We start from the raw sequence: 18,126 nt of genomic DNA, 5'->3' as shown, positions 1-18,126 counted from the left end.
GCGTCGTATTCTTTTTCCTAGGATTAAGTTATAAGCTTTGAGCGTCAGTTAGCCAGAATTATAGATTCGCACGGGAAATGCGGGGACGGGTGTACGTACCTACATGCCGGGCGCGGAGTAAATAAATCTTTATTATGTCAGTGCTCTGATCGCGTACGCCGTTGCTGCCCGGCTTCTGGACGTGTACATAACATTTGCAAATACAGCGCTAACGTCAACGAGCACTCACGTTACCGGCACTATATTAACGCGACGGGACCGAAACGTTAATCCAGATGCGTTGATAGCGTGAATTTATTAGCCAGCAAATTCATTATCGGCGAGTACACGTGATTTGCAGTGTGTCATGAAAATCATGGGACCGAGGAATAGTGTCGGCGATGTCTGTCGATATTGCCATCAAAACCGTTCACGGGCTCGTTTCTATCCTAATAACTTCGTCGGAAAAAGATGCTTACCGTTCCGGAAATAAAAATATCTAATGCCCCCCCCCCCCCCCGACTATGCTAACTAGCGTAGTTAGCATAATTTAGTTTCTGTTTACCGACGGCTAGGCGAAGCGACTAGTGTAACGTTCGAAATTGTTCTCTCCGAGAACGATCGAGTGGATTTTATTAAAAGGAGAGGAAATATTTAGTAGCGAACCGAGTCGGAAATAAAAGGCATTTCGAATGGAGCGCCGTTATCGGATCGGGGGGATTATTCGTATCAGGAAGTTCGTTAGGGGCAGATACGACGTCGAATCCTTTTTCACGCCGGTTCGCTAATTGAACTAGTTTGGCAAGGTGTCTCGTTCCGGACTTTAGTAGTCTGATACCGTTACAGGGACGTGTAATGGCCGAACTGGCCGCTATTCCAATCGTCATAAATTGTCGCGGGGAACGTGACGATCGTACTGAGTAGCCAATAGATGCGCTCTCTCGCCTGTCATTTGACCCCTGCAGCTTCTCCTGGCGTTTCGCGCCCCGGTTATACACGCCGGTGGCTTTGTCTACCGATTCGCATACGCCAACGGATTTATCAGTACAGGGAGATCGGGTTCATACAGCAGATTTCGATATAACGAAACGACCCAGCCCCGCTTCTTCACAATGTTATCGGATTTTAAATCGATCGCTCTTTGTTCCAGTTACTTTTCACGAGTAGTCGCTCACTGGAACATTTTTTCATTTTTAGGTTACGGTCCGAGACAAAGGAGCGGTTATACCGTTCGGTAGTTAGAAAAATTCACGTCGAAGGAGACTTGCAAGCTTTTCTCTAGCTTCGCAGTAGAACCGGCACTATAGTACTATGTCTTGCAAGAAGATGATTCTCAAGACTTCCCCGGCGTTGGGATATTAGCTTCTTCTGAGGAACGTACCGGAACGCGAGGTATTTCGGGCTCACAATGAGAGGCGGACGTAGACACGAGACGCGATATACGCCGGGAATGGAACACACCGCGGAGATTGTACTAATTAAGTCCCACCTCTCCTATTAATTGCCAACGTTCCAGCCTTGTCAATGCTCGCCGTTCGTCGCTATGGCTGCGGACACCAGCCGTTCATCGCTGCGGCTGCGGCCGCCAGTCATGTAGTTAACAGAATTTCGATATCGACATGCTCCACTTACGTAACTACTTGCTTCTCGATGCTAGATCAAGAGTTGTCCCAACTTCGATACCAACCGCCACTACTCGCTAATAACAATAACAAATCTGGTTCAGTCCTGTTCTGATAACGTGGCGACGACCGCAGTTGGCAGAAACGTCGAAGCTAGTCCGGATGTTTTTGCTCCGGAAGGCGGTGGACAATTGCTGGGAGATTCTTTGATCCCCCCCGAGCCCTAATGAACGAGTGGAGTTCATAAGACAGTTGTCATTGTGAAAGAGTCTTTCATTATTATTATTTTCGAACAGCCGAGAGAACCGGGCAGACCGGAGCCAGCATTAATTAATCAGAACTGCATTCAACCCGAGGAAGCCTTTCTCCAGACCGGGATGAAACTTGCGAGTATTCTTGGAAACATTAAAGAGACTCGGCCTATCCTGTTTTAAATTGATTTCGCGCGGAATTCTGGGGAAGCCGGTCGAGCGATATTGAATCCACGGATAACTTTTCGTGGAGTTGGACCTCGTCTATCCTGGCACGTCGTTAAGAAAGCCCAGAGGGAACGAACCGGTGGCACGATTTTATTGGACCGATGGTCTAGCGCCGGGAAAAAGGGATGTACGTGTTTACATTGCCAAGTAAGTAACTGCGGCTCCGGTCTTCCGATACTGTGCTCTAATAATGTCCCACCCACGCTCTCAATATTTTCTTTAAAGTACAAATGTTTTTAATTAAAATTGCAAGGGTCAAATTGCTTCTACAGTAATTAGGTAGGGATCGCTTCTTTATCGACCGGGATCTTAACGATCTTTTTTACCGAGACTTTTTACCAATCATTCCTTTACAGATTTTCTCTTTACCGATTAATTTTTAAATCTTATTTTTTACCCATCAATTATTTCCCATTACAAGAATTTGAATGCGTCGTTTCGATTAAATATCAAAACTCGCGCATACATTTGGATAAACAGAAACGGGTGATTTATTCTTTACCATAGTATGTTTGTTTGCCCGCAGGAAGGAAATTCGCAGCGAAAACACATTGTCCTACGAAAACAGGGTGGGGGAAATACCGGCGCGAAACGAGTCTGCACGCTCTAACGCGTTCTTGCGTTCGAATAATTCGCGGATGCAAATTAGTCTGGGTTTAAACGCGAGAGCCGATATGGAGCGAGCAATTATAATCGCGATCATAACTTTTCTAATTAATTTCGGAAGTTTTAATTCGACGTCCGAACTCATATCCTTGCCGCTGGCCGCAATACAGGTCAATTATTCACCCACTTCCGGCGCCGACTAGCAAGTTCCAGTTTTAATTCGGGCCGAGCATAATGGAATCGTTGTTTCGAAACTTTTTAATAGTTCTCGCCGTTCACGTCGGCGGAGGACATGTTGACGTCCGGATCCGCCACTTTTGCCATAAATCCGTCGACTTTTAATGTTCGTTCACTTTTTATATCACATGAATCACCTCTTCGCTTTTTTAATTTTCCTTGCGGGGCACGCAAGTTGAAGTTACGATTTTCCTTTTTATTACAAAATTGTATTATAATTTTTGAATAAATGGTCTAAATACTTGGTGTTGTTAGTGGGGAAATGGACGACTTGTGCTTTTGAAATTTTTCGCTAGCGACCAATGGTTTTCAAGATATTCAATCAAATACATTTCCGAGTCGCTCATCAGGGACGTGACAAAGTCGGGTGCAAGAGGGGAACTCGAGGATCCGACTCGTCAAGAGATACTGAAGATGGGAAAGGGGACAGGTGGCGGTCGCCCAACTCGAAGGAACCCGAAAAGCTGACGTTTCGCTTACGTGCAGAAATTGGCAAACGTAGGATATATTCCTTGCATCCAGATGAATTTGTCAAGTGGGGAAGACGAAAATCCGACAGACGAACCTGGTCGAACCACCTTCAAATACGCTATCCGCTGCAATCCACCAATTATTTACGAACCCGAAAGAAAGGTAAAAAATTAATTTCATTTTAAATATAAAGATTCAAATGTGACAAGTCTAAATAAAAATCGTCCAGCTGGCAGATGATGTATCCACGCCAGCAGAAAAATGGTGGACATTGCCGCCATATTGGACCACGAGAAAACTCCAAGGAGAAAACGGTTCGTGACTCAATCTCGAATTGTCCACTCGTTGACTTTGATAAACGATTGTAAGAAGCCACTGACACTGGCTGAGCATTATGTCGAGACTGTTCATCCCCTAGAAATCCCCATAGAGACACCATTACCACTTGCTGGCTCCAGTATCTTATTTCCAATACCATATCCTTTCACGATATTAATCCGATTCAGATGTTTGGCAGTCTAAAGAAATCGCATTATTTTTCAGGACGGCGGATTGAATCATCGACTTCGACAGGATGTATCAAATCGATTTATCGACGTGGAAAAAATGATGGGGGTGGTAAGCAGCTCACGGAGCGGCGCTTCGACACCGATTGAAACTTGGCGTGTCCGTGCCGAAGGTGTTGAGTGCATTTCTCGGGGCATGACGTGAATGGCCGAGCGGAGCCGAGTTTTAAAATAAGACAAAGCCCCCCCCCACCCTCTGCACCTGGGGTTCTTCTCCTTTCGTTGTTTTCGCAGGGCGATCACGCGCCACCGGCCGTCCAACTTCGCCGGCTAATCAGAAAAATCCACACTCCGGCGACCTTATTGAATTGTCTCTGACGACCGGTCGCTCCTCTGTGCCTCTGATGACGGCCTATTCGCATGAGAGGAACGGGGGAGGGGCAATTTCTTTTAGTCTTAGTTTCTTCGTCTCGGGCGTGAGACTACGGCGGGTTCCGTGGAAGACTTGGGACAAGGGTTGCCGGGCCTTGGGAATGAAGCTGTAGGAGGATTTGATATTGTAGAGGATCTCGCGGCGAGTCTCTTCAGTTCAGGGAAAAAGTAACTAGTGACTCCAGTGGTTTTTGAATTTTCGAGATAGATACAATGTCCACAGACACCTGATGGACGCTGCTAGATCTCGATTTTTCTCTATTTACACACTTCCTCTGATCCTTTCTCTAGTTCTTTCAGTTCTCTAGAATTTGTCTTTAAATCCCTGTCTTTGTTAGTTCCCCGTTTTCTTTGATGTCATCCTCAGTCTTCTCTAGAAGTTCCTAGTTTCTAGTGCGCAGTTTCTGAAAAGACTTTTAAAAACATAGTTTGTAATAGAATTCTCCTAATTACCACCCGACAATTGAATATTCAACATGACTCCATTTAGCAATTCATTGTAAAGTTGCTTCAAGAGTACAAAAATATTCCTGATCTCTTGCGACACGTAGGAAACATTGTTATTCAAATTAGCTATTCGTTAGAAAAATTTTGCTTCTTTTTCTAATTGTACCGACAACTAAAAAAGAATGTATTTTAGGTTTCTAGAAGAGGAGTATGATGCAGACAGTATGCGAGTAGTTCTTCTCCGATGGGTATTACGGTTCCCAGTCGAAAAATTCGCGAGAATCGTCGTATTTTTCCAGAGTTTCAATCCCGAAACGTTTCATACTCTGTTCGATAAATACGGGGCGACGTTGAACGCGTTACTATAGCGCATTAACGCGGAAATAAAATTTCTGCACGTGACGGGGCCGGTGTGGCAATATTGAATGGGATCGATCGATGCCGATTCGGAGCCGTTCACCTGCGAAAACACACGGGAAATTTGAGACCGCCGCAGCCGATGCCGTGGAGGGATTCCGTGAATGACTCAATGTTATCGAATTAATTGCCACTGGAATGCAAAGTCCGCTGGAACAAATGCGAACCCGATATCCACGGGGATCACTTTGCGCTTTTCGAACACCCGCCCTATTCGCGTCGATAAATAATCGGAATCAACGAGAAGATTGACGCCATTTGATCATGCTTCTCTTGAGGTTCAAAAAATTATAATTTTTTTTTCAAATTGTCATCATCGGTTCCGGTAAGATTTAATGTTGCGGGCTGTCTACAATTCAATTAATGGTAATCGGATATTGAGTACGTGAAGATTTTTTAAATTAGATAATTAAATGCGTGATACAAATTTTAGAACTGTCTATGTAGCACAATATGCGAAAGGAACAATTACTTTGACCTGGTCTCTCTTCCGCTACTTAATCTCGAGCAGCCATAGGACAAGCTATGTTATTTAATTAAATACTCGCCGCGCTATGGCTAATGAAGCAAGGATGAAATATTTCCGGATACATTACAACGGAACGCTGGTGATTCTCGCAGCCGTCGTTGCGCCCTATCACGCGTATCCCCGTCAGTTTATCACACTGTGCATGCACCGCTGGAAAATTCAAATAAAATATATCAGTCGGTTAAATAAGCCACGAAATTACAGGCAGTTCTGGTTCAACGTTGCAACGACAGCTTCTATTAAATACCTCGTTGCAGAACATTCTAGCAAGGACCTTAGAAACCGCGAAATTAATTTCATTCTACGAAGATCAGACCGCAACGCTGTACTTCTCCATTTATTCTCTACATGGAGGAGCACGCAAAAGGAAAACCAAAAATAGAGCTAAGTTCTGCAAACATTGTGAAACAACACGCAAAGGATTACACATCAAAAACTGTTCTTATTTTTTTCCTAGAAAAATCGCTGACAACAGAGTATTGCTCTAAAGCAAATAGCATTTATATTATACTAGTTTTTTCGAGAACGCGCCACCAGGACGAAAAGAAAATATACCTCGATCATCCTCATGCATGCTGCAACAAAATGCAAAAGACTGCACCGCAAGAGCTCCACAAATTTTCCAAGGAAAAATCGCAAACATAACACTGGGATATCCGCTATGGGCAAATAATATATATAGTATTATACTATTTTTGCCGAGGATACTAGTGATTCAGGATGAAAGCAAAATGCAACTCCATCTTCTCCACATATTGCGCAAGAAAACGCAAAAGGTCGCAATTCGAAAGCTTCGCTTATATCGGCAGAAAAAAAATCGCAAAGTTGCTCATAATGCGATAGCCGTGCATACACGGTTGCCCGAGCGGTCACGGGCATCAAGGGGCGCAAAGGCGCTGGTTGGCGCGGGGCCATCTAATACACCATTCCTCTTTACACCGCCCTCACATCATTGCTCTTTACATTTTTCCGTTTTCCCATCCCGGCGCGGCCCCTTGTTAAACCCCGTAGACATTCTTTGCATTGGCGATTCTACGCTCGCCGGAAGTCGAGAGGACCCTGGATCGGAAAATCCGTAGCTCGCACCTGTCGACCCTCCGCGCGTCTTCCTCCGATGCATATATGCATGCGTTATGCATAATCCAGGCGCGTCGTGACCCCAGTCCACGTAGACCCGCTAGAATGAATCGCGTAACACGCCCCGCGTCTAGGGGAATTCTATCCGGTGCCCGCAAAGTGCTGTTTGCTGATCGATTCTGATGGGAGCTGGCAACTTTGCCAACGGAACCTCGAAACTCACGGAAAATTACGAATTTCCACGTTTACTCCGTTTCCTCCATCGAACAATTTCCTCTAATGCCGGCGAACAAATAGACGTCAATTGTTCCGCGTCTGGATAATCACTGGACTTGGGATTCTGTGGGTCAGTGGCCCAAGAGAGTCTCCACATTATTATAAAACAGGACTTACAAGGAGGAACTTGGAAAATTGTTTAACAAAGACTGATAAGAACGTCGCAGTCATCACCGATTACATATCTATTCGATAGCGGATAAATTGTATCGAGGCACCACGGTGAGCACAGTGAACAGATGTTGCCGTAAAACACAATTTTCCATATACAACTTTGACATAGCATAAACATAAAAGATTATATTTTATAAAATTGCTTTTAAGATTATATTTTTATAAAATTAATAAATATATATTATATTTTACTAAAATTGCATCCGATGTTATTCGAACTCATGTTTGAAATTAGAATATCGGATTACGGAAGTTTGCGAACATCCTAATCCCTGTACACGGTCATCGATGCTTTTACAACAAACTTCCGCATTAATTGGACAGAAATCAATGTAACTAGACACCCGTGCTTGGCGAACGAGTGAGAGAGGAACGGGAACACTGTGCTCCCCTAGAACCCGATCCTGAAAGTATATTGCAATCCGTTAATTAAAGGAGAAAACCTAATCAGCTGACAATAACTAATAAAGAGATAGAGAGAGAGTATGTGGGAGAAAAAAAGCGAAGAAAAGCAGTCAGCCCATGAAAAGGAAATTCACGCGAGTGAGAAAATCTGCTGAATCAAAGAGGAATTCAATTATCGTTTGTCCCTCCCTTGCATCGCGGGCTCGCCTAACCGAGTCAGCGTGCCCTCGCTCAGATAAAGTCTCGTCTTTTTCATAAACGCAGGATAGCGTCATCGGCTCTATCTGCGAATAAAATCTCCGGGATCCGAGACCGCGTGAATTAGAGATTTAATCTGGGAGATTAGTTTTTCTACCATTCCGGCCAGCGAGCAAGGGGACAGGAAGCTTTTTGGCTCGAGAGCCCCGAAAGGTAGGCAATATGTGTGTCACGTGCTAGCCGGCGCCTCCTTCGGGCCTGCAACCCGGCCAACACCCACGCCTGCTGGCACATCGTCTGCACCCTTGGCCAGCAGCTCGCCCATTGGCAGCGGATGGAGCTGGCTGGGCACTCGATCGAGTCGAGCCACTCGGAATCCTGATCAATTTCGCCCTACTGGATTTTTGCTATTTGAGCGATTTCCCTCGCTTTTCGATTTTCTGCCATTTTTACAACTTTTCCTCGCGATTTTTATAATACCTTCGGATCACCACGTTTCAATTTGATCAACGACTTTTTTTTTTACTGCTTTCTCTGGTTTCGATCTCTCTACGATTTACCTCAATGCATCAATAACTATATTTAGACTGGTGATATTTATGAAAGATAAAAATTGTTGCAGAAACTTACCATGACGTAGTATAGGCCGTTAGTGAGTCGAGCTGATCGCAATATATATCTCTATTTTTTTCTCAAACACCCAATTCAATCTGCAGCTTTGATTTTCACGAACACTTTTCACTGATTTTCCGCCATTTTGGTCTACCGAACACGTGACAAAAATTTCCCGCGGAAAGATCAAATCGATCTATCGATATTTTGTCACGTGACTGACGATTCCCATATGTCCGTGCCGGCATCGGAGGAGGTAGCTAGTGCACTTCGTTTAAACATTAAAAAGAAGAGTTAATTATCGTGTGATTGTAATTTTAAAGTTGCTAGATTAAAATACTATACTTTAGGAGTGTAGTATATATATACTGCCTTCAATTATTCTATTGTATTCATTAAAACGTTCTACATAGTTTTTTTTGTAAAAGTCACAGCAATCTATTATCGATAAACAACTTCAAGAGTTACGAATAGAAAAGCTAATAAGGGAAAATAAGTTCGTCGATCACGCCACTGATGGCGCCACCTCACCGATTTTTATGAGAAATCAGCGCGCATGCGGCGATTAATTTAAATCGGACATCCTCGCGTCTAATAACAATTAGACCCGGAAAATATCGAACGAATCATCGGGTTTCCAATAGTTATTAATTATAACATGCTTCGTTCTCAGAAACAATTAACGTTCCAAGTTTGTACAGGCTTAATTAACACGATTTCGTGGTATCAGAATACGAAATGGACGACCGACAATCAATCCATTGTTATTTCGCCTGTGCTTCGTTACGAATTAATTAATCGTTAACCAAAAATTAATTAATTTTCCCATTGTTTATTCGCCTCTGATGTAATTCGTACAATGCCATTTGTCGGCTAATTGGGTATGAAATTTCGAAAGCAGATTATTTCGCTGCGCTGTTTTCGGAGATGCTGACGCAGATGTGTCGACAATGTTGCAGTATAAGTTTTTAATTAAACCGACGGGTCAGTTGTTAACAATGTTTGGGAGACAACTAGTAAATACTATTTCCTGATTATTTTTCTATTTCCCATAGTAGGCGAAGTTGTGTTATAACGTTTATTGATTCGAAATGCCAGAATGAACCTTCAGCAACATTGTCACATATTTCTATTCTTGAAAATAATTTGGAGAGTGTTAAAAAGATTAGTAAATGATTACTCGAGCCTCTTATTATTTTCTGGAAGTGTTGAAAGTTTTCTCGTGTCTTGGAAAAATTAAAAAATCCCCGAAAAATATCCGAAGCATCTGGAACATCCTGAAAGGGGTTCCAAAAGTTCCGCACCCCCCGGGGGTAAATCGACTTTGGATGGGTGCCCGTGAAAATTCGTGATTGTCGCGAAAATTCCTGTCCCCCGATCCTTAGAAGTCCAGTATCGGTGTTTATCGGAATTCAGCTCACGAAACAGCCCCTACTTCTTGCTCCCCTGCACAAGAACGCCACCCCATGCGGCCCTGACGCGTTGCACGTGACCCCAGAATACCCGTAGCACTGGCCACCCCCGTGCCAGAGTCGATACACCATGGGAAAAGTAATAATTTCGACCAACTATCTATTAAAATAACTACATTACAATTTCGTCAAACGTTCTACCCGCGAATGTTACATTTTTTCTAACCTCCACGAACGAATAAAAATTCTAGAAAAATTCCAGTAAGTAGAGTGAATTCGCAGCTGTTATATGTTTTTTATTTCACTCGAATATCTTATATAGTCACCGAGGAAAATAATCACAAAATTGCGATCTACCAATCTAGCGATCTACCTCGCTCTTTCAGGGGGTTGTTTTCAAAAATATTCTTTTCCATACCTAAACAACCACCTAAAACTTTGAAAAAATTGCAATTGATACAACAAATGTACAGCAACGAAATTCATTTTATTTGGGTATCTGAAGTACTCGCGGAGAAGTGTGCCGTTAAAGATAGGGGTTGCAATTGAGATTCGTGACTGCAGAAAACGCTATCGCGAATCGAATCGGGCGCCGGGAAAATGATGAAATCGTTGACATAACAAACTCGGAGGGCCCTAAATCCTCTGGGCCATCGAGATTCACGGTCGACTGTTACGAGCGGCGCATAACAAATTACCGAAGCGATTCGAAGCGTACGAGCGTGTGCTCGCAGACAAAGATGACGATCAATAAAGAATGGCGCCGCGTTTGGTGAATTTGCGAAGGTTCAGCGATCACATTGATTAAAATGTGAGCCGTATAATTCACGCACGGAATCGCCGGGCAGGAGACACCGTCGAAAAATCGTAATTTCCTTTCGCCAGCGGCTCGGCGTCGGCGCCGAATGAAATCGCTGGGCAGACGACGCGTTGTACGGTGCCGATACACCTAAATACTGACTGTCTAGCGTAATTATGGCCGGCCAGCCAATAATCCTTTGACGGGTCGTATCGTTTCCGCGATTATAAAAGCCTTTGCCATCCCGCGACGATGAAAATGAGCTGGAGACACTGTCCCCGTGAAATCTGACTGCAGACCACCTCGCCAATCGACGCGTTTCGAACGGGAATTGTCGCATGAAGGATTTCAATTTTCACAGAACCGAGCGAGTTAGTTCGTCGATCTCAGTTAATCGAATTCAAAGTTAAAAATTGCCTCTTTCGAATAAAATACACGAGAGGTTGTAGCTGCGGGTTTGCTCTACTCCACATATTTTTTTCCAAAATTCTAGTTCGTTTCGAAAAGTCAGAAAATAATTTTTGAAAGCAATCGTTTGAGGAACGCGAGAAACTTCGAATCTATCATGCGAACAATCCCTAATTTTAGCAGTAGTTTTCTCGACAACTGATCGAGATATTTGCATATACTAAAATGCAAAAACAGCTGTAAGTCTTCTGTATTATTGATATTTTTGTCAAAGTTTGCTGTCAGTCTCCGGGCTCGGAAAATATAGTTTTCGAAAACATCCCTTCGTTAGGATATCGAGCGAAAGAAAACCGAGGACCATTGAAGAAAGAAATTCGAGCGTCGGCCATAGTGTATCCGAGGGGTCGCTAATTTGCTCGGAAAAAACGTCTAGCTCGATTGCGATTGTCACCGCAATTGCTCGCCGTTCTTACGTGCTCCCCTAAATTTCGAACGCGGAATTGCTGTGGCGTGAGCGCGCGGGCTCGCTCGCTCGCGCTCGCAGCAGCAGACAAATGGTGTTCTTACAAAAACCGGTAGTTCCACGCCGCTGCCGGCTGGGCCATTACGATTTAAATTAGTTTCCTCGAGGGCCGAGCATCGGAGGAAGAGAGAATGATAATAGCAGAAGGGAAATAAAACTGGGAAAAACTGAAAGACAGAGGGTGGCCGCGGCGTATTCAAAAGACCTCTCGCTCTGAATATCAACCGGCAGATATATGCAGATGGATATTTATTGAGAAAACTCGAATAATCACCCTTTCAATCATCCGCCACCCGTTTTTACGGACACTCGCCTCTCCGACATAATAGTCAAACTAAAAAGACACTTCCGCGAACCGCTCGCACAAAGACGCCCAACTTCAATAGCAATTTCCTCGAGGACTGTTCGAGATATTCGAATGAACTAAACTGCAAATAATAGCTCCGTATAAACTCTGTCCAACATATTTTTTTCGGAATTTTATCTCGTTTATCGGCAATGAGAAAAATTCGTTTTCGAAACAGCCCCTTCGGTGACCAAACAATTTTTTCTTGCAAACGAGGTCCGATGTTCGAATGAACTAAATTGGAAATAGTAGCTACACGCTGGCAGTATTTCGTGTATTTTTCTCAAAATGTTATCTTGCTTACCAAGACCGGGAAAAATGGGTTCCCGCAGCAACCCCAAAGGCGATCAAAGGCGATCAAAGGCGATCAAAGGGATCGCGGGCCCGCGTAGCAAGTAATTCGTCGAGTTACTGTACCAGCCATGAAAAGCCATAATAGTAGTGACCGATTCCACGAGTTGTTAATGCACGTTCCACCAGCCGAAGTTGCAGTGGGTGGTCCATTAGAATCGGGCAGACTGCAGGCTGCATTTCGATGCGCCGCCGGTAAAAGAGGACAAGCATACGGACATGGGTCGGTCGAACGATTCCAGGGAACGGTACCTCCTCTATCTAAACTGCTTCGGAAGACAGCGTGGCAGTTAAGCGGGGAAATTGCAAATCGAAACGCTTTACGCGGCCAATGAAAGGAGCCGAGGCCCGCCGGTTCGATTACGGCGAGGCTCGTAAAATGCGGTGCCCGGTTCCACGAGAACACGAATGAACAGCTAGTCGGGAATTCCCCGCAGACCAAAATGAATCTATCATAAAGCACGATCTTTCAGCTTTCTTTCGCGCTATCTAACGCTCAAAAATTCCTACGGGAACCCCTTGGAAAAATTGTCTGAAGCGATCCTTGCGCACTATAATAAATCATCCCTGGAAGCTACACACAGAAATTTTACGATTTTTGCTACGGTGCGGTATGTTTTTCCGAAATATGAAGAAATGTATGTTGAACTGCGATTCTTTTATCTTTATTTCGCGCTATCTAACATTGAAAATTTTCCATGGGAATCCGTTGGAAAGAGGAGTTCGAAGCGGTGCTCACAAATTACGAAATCGCGTTCTTCAAAATCACGTTATAGAAATCACGTTATAGATTTTTGATATGATGTCGTAATTGTTTGGAAAGGAGAATATATAGATCTTAAAGCGCGGTCTTCAAGCCTTCGTTTGCGCTATTTAACTTGGAAAGATTCCAACGAGAAAGCATGGGAAACTTTATTTAATGTATCCCATACAGGCCGACGTTGAACCTAGCTCGCCAGCATTGCCATAGTCGTTCCCCGACTTCCGGCAAGTTGCCCTAATTTGTCGGTGCTTCGATCGTTGATTCGGTGATTTCGATGCGTCTGCTATAAACTTAGATCTTCCAAAGATTAATAAATCCCCGCGGTGTTAACGAAAACTGCGCAGAATTCGCGGCGAGATCGCTCGGAATTCGCCAGACGGCACACCGAGTCCGCTCAGGCGGCGGCCCGGCGGATCAACGATCGTCGATCAGCGATCGTAAGATCGCGGTAGCGGCTCGATCGTAGTCCCGCGAGATCTCTGGTTACCGTCGGCACGCGATTCGAACGACGTTCGCCCCAGAAAACTATAAACCGGCTCGCCTCGGCGCGAGATTCGGCTTTTCTTTCGGCTGTTTGGGAAGTTACGGCCCCGGATCCCGGGATTTATCACCTGTTTCGAGGCATCGACGACGTGTCGACGGCGTGTCGACCAGCGCGGACTCGGTGCTGAATCGACGGATCGAGGAGCCGAGGGGCCATTTCCGTAGCCGGTCTGCGACAGCTGCGGGCCATCGCCGCGAAAATAAAAGGTTCGAGGCGGCGGGGTCGCTACGGGACCCCATAAACCGCTCGACAATCTTCGTACAGGGATCCGGAGGTGGCCCAACAATCTTCCCGCCTTTCCCCTAAATCCAGCTTCTAGCTGGCATGCGACCTTGTCATCGGGACGACGGCGCTCGTCGCGATTGAATTCCCAGATTTATCGGCGCTTTTAATAAATCGAACCGGCTCCTAGGGAAAACCGAACACTTTCTAGGGGATCGGCGAGGATCCGGGCGAGAGTTCCCAGGTAACTACCCAGCCAGACCGTGCGCACCCCGGCTCGTTATTCGGAGCTTCTTTGAAGTCTCCTAACTGTTTCGCGTATGAGATCCCCGGCCGGAATTGAAACTTCAATCTCATCCCAAGCCGAGTTACTCGCTCGACATTTTGCTCGACGACCGACTCCGCGGCTTCTCCCCAACTTTACACCAGCCGTTGCTCCGGCTTTTCTTTGTTAATGTACACTGTGGCACAGCACCCCGGAGTCGGCGAGTTTCCACGTTACTGTTTTTCTTTCGCCGCGAACTCCGCGAGGCTATTAAATAAAGGGAACGCGGGGATTTCGATTTCTTAGCTCCACGTTATTCCCCGCGCTTCGCCGTTTCGATCGATTCTTTCGTATGCTGTGACTCGGATATTTTTCATACCTGGTTTCAAGTGATATGTTGTTTTACTGGGCAATTAGCACGAGTCTGCGATATTATGTTGTTCGAAATTGTATTCGAAATAACATATCAGTTCGTTTTATAATCGTTCGAGGTAATTGTTACAGTATACGTTTATTAATATGTCTTTATCATTGAAATATATATTTGAAATGATTAAATAATTATTTGAGATAATTGTAGGAATTTTATCTTGATTTAATTGATGCACTGAACTGTTTTATTGATGGATTGGAAGTGTTTTTATACGTCATGCACGATAAGATAAAATGAAATAGATAAATATAAAAGGGGAACATAAAATACAATAGGTAAGGTATAAGAAGAACATAAAATAAAATGAAATAAAATAGAGGAGATAAAATAAAATAAAATAGAACAGTTGAAATAAAGCAGACAAGATAAAAGGAGATTACGAAATAAAACAAAACCTATAAGAGAAAGCAAGAACGTTACACGAGAATCTTACGAGACCAAACCTCCTACAAACATAGAACTCGATGAATGCAGTTTCGTTCAGAAATTACTGTTTGCGGGGCGACACCGTGCGCACACCCCGCGATCGCAGTAACAGTTGCCGAGATAAAAATTCGCGACCCCGTGTCCGGCAGGCGTGCGTGCCCGGTTCACAGAATTCGGGGGAGCATCGGAACGTTTGGAGTTTTTCGGGGAGACAATGGCTCCGAATAAATAGCAGCCTGCCGGCAATCGGTCCGCGATCGATGCGAACGTCCTCCCGTGACGTCACCGGGTCTGCTTTCTGGCCAGCTTGGTCCGGACCCCGGAACACGGGGGGGCGATGATTATCATTGGGCGCGACATATTTCACGAAGGATTCCTTTGATCAATAGTTACCTAGCCGGCACCGATCCGTGGCTTACTCCCGCAATTTCGCGCCCCGCAGGAGATTTACGCCGTCCGCAACTGACAATGCGAATCCCCTTTAATAACCACGCCCGTCTTTATTGCCGCGGACGGTTTGCGCCATTTGTACCGACTACGGACTGTCTACTTTACAGTCCGACGTACATTCCCGTTGTTTGCTGACGCGACAGCTATACGACAGGCTTTACAGGCGAACGCCATACCGGGGATGATGCCCGTGTGCGGCCACCACCTGAGGAGAATTATAAAACACGCCGAACCGCTCGATTCTGACGACTTCTTGAAACAGCGGCGCGAACTATGTTGACATAACATGGATACAATGTGCGGATACGGATGGAAAAATTTCATATGGATTTTTTAAATTTTTTCTTTAGAAATTTACTCGCGCCGATCACGTATTGTAACTGATCATTTGCAAGAAAAATGATTGTTCGAGTAGAGATTAGAGGAAAGCCCCAATTACTTTTAAAACAGTGGCGCGAACAATGTTGATACAAAATGGATAGGGCGCATGGAAGTGGATGCAAAAATTTCACAGGTATTTTTGAACGCTCCTCTTTAAAAATTTACTCGCCCGAATGCCCTACTGTCGTCGATTAGCTTAGAAAAAATGGTTAATTCGGATACGGATGAGATCAGGGTATCAATTTCGACGTTTCTTTTAAACAGTCGCGCAGGTTAAGATAACATAAACTGGCATTGTTCAATAGATTAAATGGCGATCGACAGTGTCGATAAAAATCGTAACTAGTGAACGTGTCAAGGTGTTCGACCACCATAGTTCAGGCTTCGTTGAAGCTGCGAAAAGACGCTGTAATTAGCGAGCAGTTTTCGCGTCGACGATCGAACGTCGCGTGTCGCGGTCCGATTTCAAAGCCATTAAGAATCGCGATAGACAAAGGGTGGCATAACTGGTCCCGATCATGGCAGAGGGTCCAGTCTCTGGCCACAACTCATCGTTAACACCTAACGCAGACTCGTCCCGTTTATTCGTTCGTCACTCGCCTCTTGCTAAGCGACACGCGTGCCTCTCCCTAGCAACGTGTTCGAGCGAGAAGGGCGGCTACATAGGGTTTCTATAGTAACCATTCGGCGATGGGTTTTAAGGGTGGACGGTGGTTACGCGTTCGGGTGCCGGGTACGGCGTCCATGGGACTTCCCGCGCGATGGTTTTCAAAGAAAACGATAACGATCGCGGTGATCGCGATCAAGTCGATTTTTGTCTCCTGGTAGAAAGGTTATGGCGATGTTAAGGGATGACCCTGTAGACTTGTTCTCCGTTGTTTAAACTATTTTGTTCTCGTTAATCTTTCGATGAGGATTCGCGATAATTAATTAGTCGAATTTGTAGCAATGTTTTAAGTTGGAAAGTAGATGATACATACTATTGGTAAATAATTTGGTACATCAGCGATATTTTGCATGTTGGAGCAACAGAAAAATTTAACGGTGTTATTTAAATGTTGCTTAATCTTCTCGTAAAATGTTATAATAATTGTTTCAAAAATACGTATCCAGGAAACATAATTTCAAAACCGTGTTTTCCAAATCCACGCGACGACTTGCATACAAGATTCTCTAATTAATTAAATAGTTACTTACGGTAAATACTAATAAAAAAATACAAGTATATATTTAAGACCTCGTTTAACATCCCGTTAATAGTTAAACATTCTCTACTAAATACTTGGCCGAGAAAAAAAATCTCTAAATCACCTACGTCTTATACACCAATACATCGATGCACCCCTAAAATATTTCCTAATCAATTAAACAATTGTACACGCTTTCCTCTGATAAAAAAATACAGATGTATAGCCGAGAGATTGTTTAAGATTGATTGAAAACTTTTAAAATTTTTCGGTCGATGAAAAATCATAGGAAAAAAATATTTCTCCCGACTAAATGGTAACGCGGCCCTTTAAGTTCGTTTGAACAGCCCTGCGACGGCGCGGATAGTAACGAGATGAGTGCATTGGGGCACAGAGGCTTCACCGTAGTCAGCAAGATTAAAATGGAACGCTCTGTAGGACGTGCGGAGGGGTAATGCAAAATTAATCAGATGGAACTCGCCATCCCCTTGAATTCAGCCCGCGGTGAGAACGTACTGTTTCACACCATCCCTCTAATAACTCTGTCCTCTATATATCCTCGCGGCACCTATGTATATGTCTCTCGTCGTTTTTACGACTCCGGGCTCCTTTTGAATTCATAAGACCAAGAATAGCCAAAGAAACCTCTCCCGCCCCTCCCCGTTGCGCCCTTAAATTTTTCATCAGCCCGACGCGACGACTGCTCGTAATTACGCTGCAGAGCGAACCGGAATTTTTCAACAATTTTTTAAACTCCTTCACGCGCCTGCAATATCGCGAAAATATATGTCGACGGGCTCGCCACGCTCCGCGGAATCGTCCCACGCGACGAACGTTTGTCTCCCCGTCGCGGCCGTGCCGCGAAAAATTCACAAAGTCGCAAGTTCGATCCCCAACACCTGCTTCATCCGAGCGCGATTTGCATACCTCGCCATCGATAGAATATTGAACAATTTACGAAATTTTGCTCGGGGAAGTCTGTAGAATCATTTTGCGCAACGATAGATTTGTATCGCTTCTGTGCACGATGCACGACAAATTCGCAAAGTTGCGAATTCGGTCTACCTGCGTCGTTTCCTTCGGATGTAATTTGAGTACGTCTAAATATGTATAATATTTAAAAAGACATATGTTATTATATTTCGAGAA

The 18,126-nt window shown here is 44.4% G+C and overlaps 1 protein-coding gene across 1 annotated transcript in view; it reads right to left on the bottom strand.

Moving 5' to 3' along the window:
- The window catches only part of LOC144473146 (E3 ubiquitin-protein ligase MIB1-like), a 122,124-nt gene that overhangs the window by 23,575 nt on the left and 80,423 nt on the right, over window positions 1-18,126 (bottom strand). The window lies entirely within an intron of this gene.

Source organism: Augochlora pura, chromosome 7 (assembly GCF_028453695.1).
Source record: "Augochlora pura isolate Apur16 chromosome 7, APUR_v2.2.1, whole genome shotgun sequence".
Lineage (NCBI taxonomy): Eukaryota > Metazoa > Arthropoda > Insecta > Hymenoptera > Halictidae > Augochlora > Augochlora pura.
This window is presented reverse-complemented; position numbering and strand designations above follow the sequence as displayed.